Genomic DNA, 16564 nt, shown 5'->3' with positions numbered 1-16564 from the left:
TAGTTCAGCTTTTGATTTTCACTTTTCAAATACTGTTAGCCATGAGAAAGCTATGGAAAAAACAGAGTCTGATGACTACGTGCAGTGATTAATGTAATTGCCTGCAGAACTAGGCCCCAGATATGTCTCCTGTTTTCATCTTGTGGGCACTGTTGGTTTAGGAAAGCTATCAGATGTGTGGGTTTCTCCTCCAGGTGCCTATTAGAACCACAAAATTATATAGGATGTAAAGGACCTCTGGAGGTCATTTAATCTAATGTCCTGTTCAAAATCAGGTACAGGCTAGATCTGGGTGCTGAAGGCTTAATGAGTCAAGCTGTGAGTATCTTCAAGGATGGAGGTCTCACAACCGTTATGAAAGAACCTGTTCTAGATTTTGACTACAATTTTTGTTACAAGATTTTTTTTCTAACATCCAATCATAATTCCTCTTCTTGCAAGCAGTGTCTCTTGTCCTTTGTCTTTTTCTCTATGAATCTTCAAGAAGTGATGAGTCTTGTTCTTCTAGCCTCCCACTAGCCAGTTGAAGATACGGTCTGTCCCCCTTCCACATCCCAACACTGAACAAACACAGTTCTGTCAACCTTTCCCACATGTTTCTGTAGACAATGGCATAAAAAATAAAAGAAAGGGATTTTGGAAATGTGCGGTAGGAGGGAGAAAGGTCATTGATGGGCTGCCCAATATTAGATCAGATATATTCTTAACATATATTAACTTATATACTATCCTTGACACTAAAAATGTCAATATGTGTTGAGTGCAGGTTTAATTTTTCATTTGTTAAAAGTCTGTAGGAAAGAGAAGGGCTCTTCAGCCACAGTGCAGCCCAATGGAATACAGATTTTCATGTCTCCTGGTATGTGTTCATATCTTCCAGGTTCCCACAGTCACTGTGCTTTATGTATCAATGTTGCACTGCAAGCAGATAGCTATTTTGATCTTCAGGCACAAATTGGAATATTTTTACCCTACATATTTTAAAATATTCCAAACAAATGATTTTTCTGTTTTGAGTTATTCTCCCCAGAGACATCAGTCTACATATTTAAAATCTAACCTCTTTTTTTTTCCATTTCTCAATCTTCTGGATTCCTTTTCCCTCTATTTCATTAGAGACTACAATCTTTTCTACTTGAATAGAACTTGCAGCACACTATTGACTCTTTCATCAAGTTATGGAAGAAGTCAACTGGGCAGTCTTTCCTGTACTCAACAAGAACATCCCTCTGCACTGTGCTGGTCTATCGTGACATCCTGCCAGCATTGCTCCTCTCTGCTTATAGCCCTTCACTGAGTTCATTACTGCTCTAACCTGCCATTCCATGCAAAACAAACTGCAGTACATTTCACTCTTCAAATAAACTATTAACCTGTATTCTTAGAGAGGGAAACTTTTCGAGCTGTGTCCTACAATATAGATTGAGAATATCAGTAGAAATGAGCTCAAAGAAGTGTGAGGAAATATTACCAAGAAGTTAGGAATTAATGTTAAAGCATTACATGTCCTCTCCAGATTGATGCAGCTATATCCCACTTAAAATGTCAGTGCATATGCAGACACCATCTTCAAAGAACTGCTACTATATGCAAATGTATATAAAATATATATAAAATTATGTTAATAAGATCAGCCATTTCTGTCTTTGCTCTGAATACTTTTGAAAAAGTGTAGGTGGTTTTCTGTAGTATGATGAATACCTTTTCAGATTAAGAGACTGTAAAAAGAGAACATTCACCTAAGAAGGGCCATCAAATGATATCCAGACAAAACAGTGAATGACTGCATTTCTTTGTGCATGGTTACTTCTTTTCCCTGTTTTTCAAGATACCTTGCTGTTTGTTTAAAAATCCCACTAGTAGAGTTTTTCTGTTGAACAGACAGGAACAGCCATACTGGATTGGACAGGAGATGCCTTAGGGTTAAGTCTTTATTGTCTTTTGAGATAAGCCTTAAAGCAACCTTACAGCCAGTGTGCTATGCCACATGGACTCACTCACGCTCAGCCACAGGCACATCAATCACACATCAGTCTTTCAGGGACATGCAGGCAAACTCCGAGCATGCCTCTGGATCCTGCTCTGCTCACTCATTTAGAACAGGCTTTGGGATCTAAAGATGTGTAAAGCAGTTGGTATCCCATCTCTTATGCAGTTGGGGGTTAGATGCTTCAAAGGAAGATTCCTGGCTATACTAATGGTGAAGAATTTTGAAATCAATTAGAATCATAGAATCATTGAATTATTTAGGTTGAAGGAGACCTTTGGATGCCATCTAATCCAATCTGTTGCTCAGAGAGGGTCTGATTATATCAGTTTGCTCAGGGAGGTTTCTAATTGAGTGTTCAACAACTCCAAGGCTGGAGATCCCAAAAGCTGTCTGAACACGTTCCAGTGTTTGACTATCCTTATAATGAAAATATTTTCCTTATATCTAATTGGAATTTCCTGTGTTCCAAACTCTGCCCAGGCCTTTTTTCCCCCTGCTGTTCTGCACATCTATTAAGAATTTTGCTCAGCCTGGCTCCACCTGCTCTGAGTCTTCTGTTCAGGTACCAACTTGGTTGTTCCTCCTAATCTAGCGTTGTCTGCAGACTTGCTGAGAATGCATATTGTCCTGCCATTGGGGTTAATAATGAGGACATTAAACAGTATGAACTTCAGTGTCAGCCCCTGAAGGGTGCTGTAGTTTCTGGCTGCCAGTTGGACTTTGCAGTGCTGATCACAACATTTTGCTATGTTGTTTTCGCAGGGACTGAACTGAGACTGACCAGCCTTTAAGTGACCTGGATCCTTACGCCTGCGATTCCTGAAGCTGGATGAAGACCTGCTGAAATGTTCTTGCCCTGAGGCTCCTGTGGTTAACAGTTATTTTATTCTTTATACGTAAGAACTTACAAACCTCATAGATAGTGTATCTAGACTTCCATTAAGTAAAAAAATGCTGCAGATTTCTTGGCTCTAAGAGTAAACTGGGTAAGCAAATTCATGGGTCTGAAACTGTTCCTGTCGATTGTTGTTCCTGAATATGAGCCAGTACCAATTTTTAGATGTTCTACTTCTCACTAAGACATCTTTATTAGGTTCCTTCAGAATCCCTTGCAATCTTCTCTGATCTTGCTAAATGAAATAATTTTCAACCATCTGCAAAATTAATTGACTGACTCACTGTTCACATTTTTTTTTCTCAGTGATTGTACTCATACAAAACACATGGGGTTCTATCAGACGTTGGTCCTATCATGTTCCCTGAGATGTTTTAAAAGACTACTTTTATTTAAATTTTACAAGATTAACTTATACTGAAATAAAACTCTATGATCTGTGTTTCTTCAGTTCCCTACCTTTTCTTTTTTCCTTTCTTTTTTTTTAATATCTGGAACAGTTGTTACCCTGCAGGTCTCCAGTGGAGCTGCTGATTTTAACCAGAGATTGAATATTTTGATAGCTGTTAAATCCTTTCTGTCTTCAGCATCCGCAGAGCTTTGGAGAGGTACCAGCTAGTCCTAGTGAGTTGTTGTTTGCCAGTTTGTGCCAGCCTCGTTTGCTGTACCTTTCATCTTCAGTCTCTGTTTGAGGCCCATCTTCATTACTTGAAATTACTGATCCTGGATGGGTGAATGAATACTTTTGTTGTGACATGGTGGGAAGGGATTATTCAAAGAATTCTTTAAGTTTATTTGCATTTTTGTTGTCTTTTAGTTTGTGGTCGTCTTGGGCTTGGAGATAACTAATTCACTTCTGACTTCCTGGTTCTGTAATACCTAGAAAGTTTCATTGGGTTTGTTGTATCCCGTGCAGTTCTTCTCCAAATTCCTGCTTTGCTCTTCTGTCTTCTTTTCTGCACACTGTCACTAATGATTTTCCCTTTCCTGTTGACTTCTCTTCTCTTGGGTCAGATTTCTTTCTTCTCAGTGAGATTAAGTGCACGTCAGTAGATTTTTAACTTTTTTTACTTATCTAGCTAACTTCCTCAGCTACTGGCTTGTATTTCATACTAGTCTTTCTTAAGTATGTATATATACATGAGATTCATTGTATCATTTTTCCCACAAAGTAAAACTTCTAAGATACTTCTGTTACTGCACAGAAAAATCCAGCTTTAAATAATGTTTTGTGGAAAACCCAGCTAATCATGAAATCTTTAGCTGTCAAGAAACGTGTTGCTCAGTCCAGTAAAGCTACTTCTGTTAATTCAGGATTCCGTTAATTAAGCATTCACTTCATCAATGGAGACCACAGTGGAAATGTCAGGAGATGAGGAAGTGGGAGATTTTCCAGCAAGAAACGTTTAAAGCAGTAACCCTGAAGTCAGCTTTAACAGTAAGTAGGGAACAAAAATTTCAAAGTGCTTGACAGTGGCCTTTAAGGTGAAGGATGAATACTGATCACAAATCAAGTTATCTTTTATTCTCTTGGAAAAGCTTTTGTAGCTACAAAAGCTAGTGGCTATAACAAAAGACAGCTCATCCCTCCTACTAGCCTTCAGTTCAGTTGACACCTGTGCCACAGGGTCTACCCTGAGGTCAAGTTGAGTTCAGGCTGGGGTTTCACCCTTCTCATTTTCTCCCTGCATATCCTAAGAACTTCTCTGTACTCTCCCTCAGTTTCCCATCCCTTCTTCCACAGGAATAAGGTTCTTCTTTTCTCTTGGAGCTTCAGGAAAAGCTCCCTGTTCATCCACGCCGGTGCTCTCCCCCACAGACTCATCTTGCAGCTCAGGGGGATGGGCTGCTTTTGCACCTTCCAGACTTCCTTCTTGAGGAGGGACCAGCTTTTCTGGACCCCTTTACCTTTCAGGAAATAATCCAGGTATGTATGGGGAGGCCTCTCAAGCTATGCGAAACACAGTTTGATTTCACTGCAAAGGAAAGCGTGCAGCATGCTTCACAGCTGGAAGGATCGCATTTCCTTCCTCAGTGGGTGCAGCATTCAGAATTAGATGTGGTGCCAAGGACAGCATCTGGACAGGGAGAGCTGGGTGAGGAGTCTTACAAAACGCATGCAGTGCTGCTTGTAATGATGCTGAGTTTGGTCTGTGGTGCAGCTCAAAGTGGTGGCTGCAAAACATATGAGGCGAATTAATGGGGAATTTAAGCAAGAATTCTCAAATCAGAAATGGATAATTCCAGACAGCTGATGAAAGAGGGTTTCATACATACAGTTCACCTCATCTCATGCTTAATGGTTGGGCTTTGATGTTAGTGTATTTTTCCTCCTTTGCCTAACAATTATTTATATTAATACTGAGATGATACTGCAGTCGTGTTTCTGCATCTTCCAACCAAATCCTTGTTTAATGTCATAGGCAGTGTTTCAGCCAGGTTTTCTCAAGAGAGTAGCTCTATTTCATGAAACAATTAAATTTAGATTTGCTTGGTGACCTAAAAGTCCTCAACTGGATTTCAAGCTTATAAACACAGTGGGAAGAAAATGATTCCTGAGAAATGAGAACGGAGTCAAGCTGGGGATAAATACTCTAAATAGTAATCTCAGCCACAAATCCTGTTTCAGGAGCAGAGAGAATGCAGGCAAGGTGGTGATCCAGACTCAGAAGACATGAAACTGCAGTACTGGTTTATTAAGTCTAGCACAAGCATGTTAATCAAAGTCGGTGAAAGAAAAAAGGAGTTGCTGGACTGAAGTGATAAAATCAGATACAAAATCTGATTTGCTAAAACAATCTGCAAGAGGCAAAATTTCATTGTAGGGAGCACGGTCACAAAAAGGTAGAGAGTGCTGTGCTCACTTACACTGAAGCAAAAAGCTGTGTAACAGTGAGGGAGAAAATCAGTATCACATAGGAATAAACAGAAAGAGTATGTGCCAGCAGTAAGTCCTTTCATTCTGTTTGAACTCTAGGAAGCTGTGGGGACTGCACTGGGATCTGAATGCTAACTGCATTGCAACTCTTCTCAGGTTCAAGGTAAGGATCACCCCCAGACTGTCTGATTTTCCACTACATTCACATCAGTGCATATAAAAGCAGTTAAGCAAGATAAGAGCTATGCCTGAATCACAGAAACATATAATCGTTAAAAGGTTGGAAAAGACCACTAAGATCATCTGATCCAACCATTCACCTACCACCAGTTAAACTGTTCTTGGATATTCTGTTTTAGGAGAGCCTCAGTCAATGTCTTGCTAGTTCATACTTGCCTTCTGCAACACTTTTTGAACAAACAGTTTAGTAATACATTCTGATGGGGGGACATAGCTGTGGTCTTTGGCACTATGTCTGACATTTTCCTTAACTTGCTAGCAGTACCTTACTCCCCTCCCATATACTTACTCTACCAAGCTTTCTCCCTGCTCTGATCCAAAGGATCACTGCATTTTCTGTTGTACGTGGCCCAAATCTTGGTCTTCAGCAAAGTACGTATTTCTGTGTAGATGTTCACTGTTCCAATTGGTCTTTTCCATGGAAAGGATGACTAGGTTCAAGTGAAAACAGATTGTTGTAAAGTTTTTTTCTATGCCATATTTTGTCCCATGGAAAGGATGGAATAATGCTGCTCCACTGCCACACTTGTGCTGCTTTTGAGTTGTGTCAGGGAAGATATGCTGCCACAGTGAGACCCGGTGTGAAGGGCTCTTGCCAGTGCAGTGGCTGTTTCCTGAATGCAGTCCCTGTAAAGATGGGAAACAGATCTGACTGTGAATTCTTTTTCTGCTATTTTGTAATTGCTGGAACTTTTACTATTTGATGCAGACACTCTTACTAAAACCTCTGTCAGTTGCCATCCCTAGGAAATGGTGATACTTGGCTGAGAGTAGAAAAGGGAAACCTCAGTTAGAGAAAGCGAGAAGCCTGGGGCAGGGAGCAGGGGGAGCACCCACCATAGATTTTCCTGCTGGAACCAGCAGGGAAAGGCTTCATGCACTTCTCTTTCTGCTCCCTCTTTGCTGAGTGGGAGGCAGAACACTTCTCCCCAGACATCCCCTGGTGCCTTCTGACGTGTCCTGTGCAGCACCTCTGAAGCACACAGCAGTCCCTGCAGATGAGAGAGCTGTCCTTCCGTGCTTTCCTGGGGACTTTCAAACAGACTGCATTCTTCAAGGTGGTTACTTTTTGTCCTAATTACCAAGAACAGCTTTACAAGGTTACTCAAACAGTGGTCTATCCAGAGGAAGTTGTGTAACTTGTGACCTGATGGCACTGTGACTGACTCAGATGGGTTTTGAACGTTCAGGTCTGGTGTTATTGGCTTTTGTTGTCCAATACAGTTTCTTTTCAACAGGGGCAGAGTGTTGAAATATTTCTTCAGTACACTGCATCTTTAACATCACACAGGCAAACAAGAGCCTCACAGCTCCTCCCTTCAAATTCATGACAATTATTTAAATACCACAAGAAACATCACAAGAAGGATGGTATTTTTTTTTTTTTTTTTAATACATATATTTTTTCTCTGTTTACAGCCTTTAAATTTATGGCTATGGTGGATTGACTCCAAGTGGCAGCAAAGTCCCCACTCAGTTTCTCACTCCTTACCTGCAGTACTTGGGAGAAAAAATTGGAAGAGCAAGAGTAAGAACAGATTATGGTTCAAGACAAAGACAGTGTCTGTGTCCCCAGCTTTTATGGTTGAGCATGACGTCATATGATATGGAATTTTGTTCAGCTGGAGTCAGCTGTCCCTCCCAGCTCCTTTTGCAGCCACAGCATCCTCACTGGCAGGGCAGTATGGGAAGCTGAAAGTCCATGACTTGGTGTATGCACTGCTCAGCAGCAGTCAAAACACTGCTGTGCTATCAACATTATTTTCATCCCAAATTCAAAACACAGAACCACCCCAACTGCTATAATAACTCTGTGCTACCTGAGACCAGGACACCTCCCAACCCCTTCCCTTCTCTCCAGCCTACTTTCAGTGGGGCCAGAAAGGGAAAAAAAGACAAGGCCTGTATACCGTACAAGCGCTGCTCAGCAAAAGCTGGAACACCAGTTTGTTATCACCACTCTCTTGGCCACCAATCTAAAGTAAAGCCCCAAAGGAGCTATTACGAACTCCAGCCTAGCTGGACTCAGTTCAGTCTCTGCCCCTTTTTCCATGCCATTTACATCATGGTCAGTAATGCCCCACTATCTAATGCCTCTTTGTCAGCCACACCTCTCAACCTCACCTTCAGCACATCTACCCATTCCCTGTGTAACATCTCTAAAATGTACAGCAAATATCCACCAGGTTCATTCAACTCTGCCTGTCCATGCCCACCCCTGGGCCTTCCCTTGCCCAAGCCCAGGCCCCCACACCATCCTGGGGCTGTGGTCCCTTTCCCAGCAAGACAACAGCAGGCTGGGCTTCGGCCCTTCACAGCCCTGCCAGGTCAGCCCTTTGCCCAGCTGAGCCCACCTGTGGCCCAAACCCACCCCAACTTGTGGGCCTGTCCCCCCCCAAGGAGACTCCACACCCAAGGTCTGCACCACTGTCCCTGACCGCCTTCCTGTGCTTGGGAACATAGGATGGGATCAGGTTGCCAGGACCTGCCCTGAACTCCCCATGGGGACCCCCAACACTCTTGTCTTACAGGGTGCCCCTGGCCCATCTTCCCATGCTGTGTCACTGAGTGGCAGAGAACTCTTCCATCCTTTTAAAAAAATTGTTGTTGTTTTCAGCTTTTGTTTGTTTCTTACTTTCTGCATCCAAGCTGTGTTTCTTGCCCAAGCGTGAACCTTAGAGATGAATCTTTCAAAACAACAGAAAATAAAACCATACTTCACAGCAAAGTTGTGTTTGCACTTGTGAATATGTTGACAAAAAGGCCAACTTTCAAGAAAGAAAGAAATTCAAGGGAACACAAGAGACACAGGAATAGTCTGTAGACAGAAATATGAGCTGCCCTTACGTATGAATGGGAAAATACTTCTTCTAATGTAATATGTAAATAATTGTAGATGACGACCCCTAAGAAATATCTTACAAACAGTTGCTTTTTCCAACACCTTCTATTTGGTTTGGTTCAGGTTGTTGTTTTTTATTCAGTTTTTGTGTCTCCTGGGCTGGATCTTATTGCCTTCTCTGGGCTGAACATTTGAAACCTATCATTAAAATATTCCTTCTGCTAGATCTTTGAGAGCGAGCACTCAACCTCTGCAAATCCCCATTAGTTCTATATTTTAAGTTGCTGTGGAAGTTTGTTCTGCCGTGTCACATGCACAGTGTGCAAAGTGCAGTGTGAAGGGTCAGGCTGTGTCAGGTGGAATTCCCAGTCCGAACTCAACGTTGCTCAATTTTCCCACTGCCCAGAAGCATTTTGAGAAATGACCTTTCAGTCATGCCTTTAAGCAGGAATCTTCAGACTGTCCGACTTGATCCACCAGCCCTCACAACATGGGTATATGAAAGTTGGGGCCAGGACTTTATTCCAGACTACAGGATATTTTAGTACTGCTCATCAAAGCCCCTGGTTACTCTTACCAGTGTAGTGCACTCCATGTTCTTAGAGAACATACTTCTAAACAACTCAGCTGGCCTTTCAGCATGTTCTGCTTCTCACCTGAGTTAACCATTAAAGAAGGCTGAACAAAGGACATTATCTTCCTACTGATGGCAAACAAATCCAAAGAGAATGATACGGTAGAATTGACAAAGCAGCATGAAATAGAAAGAAGGAGAGCTCTGACACTGATGACTCAAAGCCAGCAAATACTCCAAATTTCAAAGCCAGCGTAATTTGAAAACTGTGATGACATCATAGGAGTATGTTTAGCAAAAAACACTGTGATTACCTCTTTCTTGACAGTCTGCTGCTTCATGGATACTTGATTGATATTATGTGCATTCATAGCAGTACATAGTTTGAGCAAATGAGTTTCAAAGTACAAAGCTAAATGTTTTCATAATTCAGTATTTCAGGAGGAACATAGTGCAAATGAGACCTAGAAAATCAGTTCTCTAGAAACATAGTCCATTTCTTTTGTTACATTTTGGCTTATTGAAGGATACAGGTAAGATTGCATGTTACAGTTATCACTGAAGCACGCATTTTACATAAAATGTCTATTTAAGTTTAAAAAATGTTTTACTTTTTTTTTTTTTTTTCAATATTGAAAAGATATTATGCTGATTTGTGGATTCTGGGCTATCATTTATTCACACTTTTATGTACCTCTGACTGCAATTCCTGCATATATTAATTCTCTCTTTAGCAGCTTCATCTGCAGGAAGAAAAATGGCAGCACAACAGTTGTCCTATCTGCAGATTTTGCTCCTTGCAAATTCTGAAAAACATTTCAATACAGTTTTCCTTGTGCGACATCTAATACTGCTAAAAGCTGTGTTTTGTTCCCATTTCTAGAGATTTATTTACAGTATGAGGGAACCATCAGCTGCGCTTCCTATCTCTTGTAATTTTTGCTCCTTGATTGAAGTTGCTGTTACATGGCTTCTCCTGGAAGCTGTTGGCACTGTCTGTGGTCTCTACCAGCATCATGATTTGGAAGGTACGACATTTCTGGCTCAATGGAAAGAAAGTACATGTAGTAGATGTAGAAAGTCATGCTTCCATGTTCTGACAGCACTTGGTTACAGGACGGCAGCCCTTTGGCACTGTGCAGCTGGGGGTGATTTAGAAAGAAGTTTGCCGAGGCATCTCCAGACAGTGTGGGAAATTCAGTTCACAAAGGGCTTAGAAATGAAGGATGTGTATTCCTGTGCCCTTTTTCTGTTGCTGTGCTTTTTCTTGGCAGTGTGAAAGTAGGAAACAGTAACGGAAGGAACAGAAACCTGCAGATGATGTTCTTGCAAACAAAGTACGCTCATGTTACTCTTGAGATTTTCTCCTTGCAGATCGCTGAGTAGAATTCAGGTGCTTATGCATGAATGGCTACAACTGTTTTAGATGCCTTGGGACACCTGAAACATTCAGAAGCCTGCAAACATGCCATGGATCCTACAGAAGATGTGTATCCTTTTGGAGAGAAAGTTACAGGCCAAGAGAAAAGCTGGGGAGGCTTAATTGGTGTTAGATGTCCTGTGCTTATTTGAAAGATTCCTGTCTACACTGCGTCTCAGGTGAGTGTCCTGTGTCTGAAAGGAGAGGGCAAAGAGTGGAGAAGGGAGGTTCACATGGATGTATTGGTAGAAATGTTCTGTAGATCGTAGGTAAGTTGGCTCTTATCTTCACCATCACTGTTAGTAAGAAAACTATTTTGCATTGTGTAGCACTGTATGAGTGTGCCTTTCAGTGCATGGATTGTTCTTACCGTGTTTGCTCTGAGAACTTGCCCCTTGCTCTACAGCACTGGTGACGTGAAAGAGGGGAAGGTTGAGCTCATCACAGCACCAGTACTTTTTGTGAGAGCACTTATATAGTGTATGTTAGCCTCCAGAACTGCTGGATGTTCTTTCCCCAGGTCAGGAGGTACTGCTTAAAATGGAGATTGCTTATGTTACCTGAAAGCAAGTAAACTGTGTTACAGATACTGATGAAATGATTTAATCTTCTTCATTCATACAAATACAATTAAACCACTTTTCTCCACTCTTCCCTCTAATCCTCACATTGACACAGAGTCAGTGGGACAGTTGTTATTCAGGGGTTTGCTATCTGGTAGAACAAAAAAATAAAGGAATTATTCATTACAGAATGGTTTATGGTCAGTGAAGCTCTGACTACCTGTTCTCTTTAGCTGTGCTGTATTCTCATGTCAGGAATGAGAAAATACAAATTTGTCCATTTCATCTCTCTTTTGGGAACAAAAAAAGTTGTAGCAATTTTTGTTTGGACACGTGCTAATTTTTCTTCCTGCCCTAGGACAGAATGGTTTGGAAATGGCTTTAACAGAGTGCTTTGGAAACTGTTCCCAGCTAATGAAAGCTATTAAGTAGCCAGATCTAGCTGAAGGAGGATGGCTTTGGTAACCTGTGTAGAGCAACATGCTGGTTTTGCTTTGCAGTATAATTAGTCCCTGGATGAGGCACCCTGCTTTTATTTTAAAAGTAAAATATATGTGTGGTTTATGAAAACCAAGCATCTGCCACAGAGACACTAAAATATGTACCTGAAAATATCTTCTGCTAATACACTGCTAAGTACATTAAACAAATTAACAACGATCCAAACGGACATTTTAACACTGAAATTATGGTTACCTGTCACTTAACTCATGTATCTTCCCATTAACTATACTTCTGATATACAGAAATATATCTTCCATGTTTCTGAATCATCTTTTCGTCTACTGACCACAAGACTTGCTTCACTCCCAGAATGAGCAGATCTCATACATTTTTCTTCTCAATTCTTTTCTTCTTAATTTCTTCTTAATTTCCTCCTTAATTGTATAGGATTGCTTCCTCTTTATCATTGCTCAGTGATGTCTACCCTAGAAAAACAGAAGACCAGTTTGTCACCTGTCAGATGCTGGCAGAATAAGAGACACTGATTGATGGAACGATGACTTCAATCTCCCCACATATGCCGAAACTGCCCTAAATATTCTTTTGGCCGTGGTATTTACAGGAAAAAATGCTGGAATGTGGCAATAAAGGAAATGAATATGAAGGGCAGACTGACTTTTCTGCTGGTGGTTTTCGCTACACAAAAACTTAACTCCCAGGCGGTGACACCTTGTACTAATGAGAAGCACCATTATCCAGGGTCTTTCCTAACAGCACATGAAGCTTACTTGAAGTTTCAGCTTTCTCTCCCCTACTAATTGAAACTAGAAAACACAACTAATGCATTTGATAATTAAACTGCCAAGTTACTTCATGGGAAACCGCTCACACCACTTCAGCTTGTGTTCAAATCAGCAACCGGCTGGAGAAACGTGGTGTCTTTTCATCATTCTGTTGTCAAAGGGCAAGCTTGGAAAACAAACTGAAACATGCATGCTGGCTTTCTGTCACTGAATAGGCGGTAGCCAAAAAGTGAATGCTGACACGGACTTAAAGATTGGAGATCCTGAAAGTGAGGGAGGCAAGTTTTCCTAAGATTTCATTAGAACTCTCTGATAAGGTAAGGCAGGGCTGCACTTACAGGCACTGAAATTGTTGAGAACAGAAATCATTTCTGTTGAGAGTCAGAGTTGTAGTTCATGGGAGGAACTACTCTCAAAATCACCTCGTCTGAATGCAGTTTGATAGCTGGATAAGGTAATGGTGTGAATTAAGTTTCTGTCTGTACATTCCCTTTTATTTATTTGTTGATTTGTTTAGTTTGCTTTTCAGGGAGGAAGAGGCAGTAGGACAAGACCAGCTGTTTTAACATCAGGCTGTGAAAAACAGCCACCAAATAATGCAGTAAATTATTCCTCTTGTCCAGTGAGCAGCACTATGGAACCACCTTCAGTGAGAAAATAGAGATTCTTAAATACAGAACATTTCACCAGGATTGTATTAAGAAATCTTTGAAAATAATTTGTTTCAACTTCATTTAGAATAAAAAATGTGTGCATTTCTTATGCTGCATGTTGGTGGTAAACTTGAGACACACACAAAATGAACATACTTCTACATGTATAATAAGCCATGGTGCAAATGAGAAATCTTTTTTAAAAGAAATAGGTTGTTTTTCACTGAGGGCATTCTGAGTCTTCATTCTGGAAAACTATGGCTCTCATTTCAGTACGATTTTAATTGCAAAGTCTCTTTCAGCAGAAAAACAATGAACTGCTGGACAGGTAGATGAAGGTACGTGATTAATGGAGTTGTTACCTGGAAAGGGAAATATTCGGCCACAGTAGAAGTCCAGCCTGTTTCTGTTTGCATATTTGGCAGCCTTAAAAAAAAGACATTAACTAGTACTGCTGTGTCAGTGGGGTTATGTGATATTGTGTGGGGACACCAGTGGTTCTTCCCTATATGATATTCTAAGGTTAAAAAGGAGAGGGAGAGGAAAAAAAAAAAAAAAATCAAAATCAAGTTGTTCATTTTTGCTGTTGTAGTGTTTCTTTTAGTGCAAAAATTAAAACATAGTTTTATTTTATCTTAGCCATTTGTCAAGGAAATAAGGAAAAGTTTAAACTTGTGCTCTTGTTCTTGAAAAAGCAACAAGCAACTAGTGCATGATGTAGTAACCTTTTCATCTTAGCAGCATTTCAGTGCTTGTATATGTTTGCAGAAAATAACACTTTTTTTTCCTGGCATCTGTCTGTAACGCCATCTGCTGCTGTGCTTCAGGCAGCTTCAACTGTGTGAACTTAGCTTTCCAGACAGTTTGCCAGATGTGGAGCTGCTGAAGATGTATCCTCCTTCATCCCCTACTGAGACCTTTGATGGTGTCCAGCAGACGCAGTGCAGAATGTGCAGACCTCAGCTGTAGTGAAAGCATTTCTTGCTTCCTCAGTTCTGCTTGTGACTTCACACGTCTGAGTCAGCAGGATGCGCACTGGGGACAGATAACAGCATTCTTCCTGCCGCTCCAGGTTTGAATTAAACACACGCAAGGAGAGCTTTATTTCTCTTTGCACATGACACACAAAGGAAACAAGTTACATGAGTAAGTAACAGCGTGGTCTCCAGGAGAGACACTGGGCCACTTTTGCTTTTCCTCCATGAATTGCAACAGAGAAAACCATTAAAAACATTTCCCAGTCTTCTTGTATTACCAGTGGTGAATCTTTGCATCTCATTTTCCACCTTGTGACTGTCACTATTCTCTCTTGCTCTTTGTTTCCTATTGTGAATACCAAACTTGCATTTAGGAATTAGAGAAAGAAAATCATTTCTTCTGTTAGAGTCTCTGAATAGATTGTGTAGGTGTATGTAAAGTCCTTTATTTTTTAAATGTTTTCCTACTGTGTGTCTTCAAGTAGGCCATGGGTAGTTGCTGAAGGAAATAAACTAATAAAAGTATGTACCGAGAGATCTTCTGGTTCTTAATTTGTAATTCCAGGGAAAAAAAATCTTCTAATCTTTTTCGTTTTCCCTTTCTTTAGGTACACTTAATTTTATTTATTTACGTATTTATTTTTCTGTCATGGACATTTATGGAAAATGAAATTAAAACTTCCTTGCTTAAGCATTCCCTTAAAGCAGACCTAAATTCTCTCTCCATAAGTAATTTTCTCATCAGATAATCACATTGTGATCTGCTGACTCATAGACCTGCCCCTGTGACACAGCCCTGCTCTGAGCTCTGGGTTTATTTACCAAACAGACTGAACACACATTTATTTCTTTCTGCTGCAGAGTTCGTATCTGATCCCATGCAGCAAGTTAACAGATATTGTGTGCACGGATAGAGAGGATTGTTTTTGTATTTTGCTATTCTGTGTCGAGGACATGCAGCTGCTGCCATCTTCAAAAGATCAAGATAACGTGTGAGCTAATAGACAGACATGATTGCACTAAAGCAGTTTCAGTCTGAGTTTATGGAAGTAAGCTGTAGTGGCAGGTTTATGAATCAGCAGATCATAAAGTTGCAGTGAATGGAGGTTGAAAGCTTAGTATTTCTGTGCTGAGAAAATCACCCAGCGTCCAGAGGAACAGACAGACATTACAGCCATGACACCTATGTGGATTTTGTTATGCCTGTCCTTCTCATGGACGTAGGCCCTGAGTCTTCAGAATTTGTAGACAGAAGTGCCTTTAAACAACCTGTGTGTCAGTTTTGGACTGGGCCCTAGAGAAAAAATAGCCTCCTACCACCCCCTCTCCTCAATTTTGCATGCGTGTAAGAGGCTCTCCTGTAGGCTCTTGGTCTGTGCTTAAGAAGCAATCAGAAACGTGCCAGAACATCCAGGTGCATCTCATGTAATAACTAAGTGCTGCTCCTGGGCCAGCAGTCGGACCTGTGCTTTTTCTTCATGATGCTTTTCTGCAACGTACAGCAAGGCATGTGACCTTTGTCTGTGAATAAAATGTATCAGAGAATCATAGAATCACAGGATAGCCTGGGTTGAAAGGAACAATGATCACACAGTTTCAACGCCCCTGCTGTGTGCAGGGCACCAAGCACTCAACCAGGCTGCCCAGAGCCACATCCAGCCTGGCCTCGAATACCTCCAGGGATGGGCATCCACAGCCTCCTTACTCTTCTCCAGTGTGAGAAATGCTGTTGCTGGGCTACCTTGGAGTTTGTTCTGTGTCCTCACGATGTTCTAGTGAGGCCAAACATCTGCCAACCTGTCTAATTGAGCGTGGCTGACAGCTGCTTTTGCTTCTGGAAGTCTGTAAACCCACTGAATCTAACTAGGAGCACAGCGTAGTTGTGAGAGATGTGTGAACTTGCAGCCTAATTCCACCCTTAGCTGTGCAGCCCATCTGCCACTGCTGAGAGTGGCTTCTATTACTGTTGGTTCACATTTCATGCTGTTGCCAAAATAATGCAAATTATTGTGTGAATATTTCCAGATTTGCTGCCAAGATAAGCAGAGCTAGCAGATAAATACCTCTTTGGCATCTGAGCTGCCAAGAGACATTGCTGAGTTTTGAACGAGCGTCAGCCACTCAGTGAGGAACCACCCACAGCTCCAACATGGACCAGATTCTCTCAGTGGTACTCATGTCTGACTGCACAACTGAGGAGCCTCCAAATTTAAGGCGTCTGCAGCAACTACATTTGAGTGTCTAAATGTAAGTGTCTGAATCTAGAGCTGAGCTACACAGCTTCT

This window comes from Phasianus colchicus, chromosome Z (assembly GCF_987193195.1).
Source record: "Phasianus colchicus chromosome Z, bPhaCol1.hap1.1, whole genome shotgun sequence".
Lineage (NCBI taxonomy): Eukaryota > Metazoa > Chordata > Aves > Galliformes > Phasianidae > Phasianus > Phasianus colchicus.
The sequence above is the reverse complement of the archived record's forward strand: the minus strand, read 5'-3'. Positions refer to the sequence as shown.